Source organism: Montipora capricornis, unplaced genomic scaffold, assembly GCF_036669925.1.
Source record: "Montipora capricornis isolate CH-2021 unplaced genomic scaffold, ASM3666992v2 scaffold_477, whole genome shotgun sequence".
Taxonomy (NCBI): Eukaryota; Metazoa; Cnidaria; class Anthozoa; order Scleractinia; family Acroporidae; genus Montipora; species Montipora capricornis.
The window spans coordinates 58,087-60,000 of NW_027180214.1; positions in this window are offsets into that span (position 1 = coordinate 58,087).

Genomic DNA, 1,914 nt, shown 5'->3' on the forward strand with positions numbered 1-1,914 from the left:
GGCCTATTAATTAATCATTTGTCAGAAAGAAGAAATTCCTGTCCTCTTTAAAAAAAATTGACACGCATTGCTTACGTGTGGTAGTGAAGTAACACAGCGATTTATTCCATAATGTCAAGTAAGCTGTGTGTTGTCTTCCAGGAGATTCAAGTTGTCCTTGCGTAATATGTAGCTCTAACAGTGCACGATATTGTTTTGGTATTGTCTATCATTGTAGTGCCATGGTAGAAGTCTTGGGTAAATAGCCTGAGAAGACATGTGGTTACTAGCAAAGTACTGAGCCCAGAAAGATTGAAGAAAATAAATGGGAAGTGAAAAAAAATTGTCTTCTGGGATGACATGTTGACAGTTGTCTTTGCGTAATATGTAGGTCTAACAGTACACGATATTGTTTTGGTATTGTCTATCATTGTAGCACCATGGTAGAAGTCTTAGATAAATAGCCCCTCGAGAAGACATGTGGTTACTACCAAAGTACTGAACCCAGAGAGACTGAAGAAAATAAAAGGGAATCGAGAAACATTGGCTTCTGGGCTGACATGTTGATAAACTTCTTTTCACCGTAAGTTTAAGCGTGCACTCTGAGCATCTGACAGCTTTGTAATACCGAAGTTCACTGGAGTTAAACCCTGGGCGGCGGGGTTAGTGTTTGGATGGGAGACCGAAGTAATATACCCCTCATAAAACAGAAGCATCGGACCGAAAACAACATTTATTTTGAATCGTGAATATGGAATATAAACAGTTACGATCAGCGACAAACATTTTGGGGGATTTTTGCAACGTTCAATTTTGTTATTGTACGTTTTGGCTGCACAAATAAATCGCAAAATCGAAAGTGACATCCCCGGAATAGACGTTTTCGGCTTGTACATTTTGTTTTCCCAATACAGATCATGTGATAATACTCAGGAGGTTTGGTCTTTTGTTTTGTTCATTAAAAAGAGCGCATGCAAGCAAGCAATGCTCTCTTTTTAATGAACAAAACAAAAGACCAAACCTCCTGAGTATTATCACATGATCTGTATTGGGAAAACAAAATGTACAAGCCGAAAAGGTCTATTCAGCGGGCGCCGTGATGAAGTTACCGCGGCATGTTTACTCGCCAAACAGTGAAGTATCTGTGTCAAATGATGGCAAGATACCCGGGTTTTTGTAAGTTTCTTTTTCTGTCAAGTGTTATAAAGTTTGACAATGAAATGAGCGAAGTCAAAACAAAGATCACAATCGCCCAAGTTTTGTTTATGCTAGGTCAAAATTTACTCTCCGAGACGCGTACGACGTTATTTATTCTAACCAGGTAATTCCATCATTTTGGAAATAGCAGCTACTTTATTATTCAACTGCGTCACAATTCTTCACTGATTTTGGGGCTCATTTTGTCGTTTTGTCGAAACTCAAGCACGCTTCCAACAGGCCTGTGAACCCTTTCTGTTTAAAGAGCAATACTAAAAAACTTCTCCCATATCACATTTCAACCTTAAGCTCGAAAATTCAATACACAACATGATATTATAATTCACAAAGGCAGAAAATACCACAGAATCCTTTTCCAGCGAAAAATTTATTGAAACAAACAACATATTTGCTCTTAGAGGCGAAAACCTCTTCCTATTTCATTGCGTGCGTGAAGACAAGAAACTCGATCGTGTTAAATTACCATGTACTTCAGGTAAATACAGCTCACTTTGATTTCGGCTCGACGGGCGATAGATTGTTGTCGAAGTCCATTACTCGTCGCTTTTAAGATTCCACCGTCTGTATATGCAATCGACTTGCCATTATTGAGCTTCATAAGGGTATATTTTGTTCAAAGATCCACTAAAACGCCATTCGCGTTACATGACTTTCGACGCCATTGCCGGTTAAGTTAATCGTTCTACTGTGTCCACCAGAGAAATCTACGCATTTCCC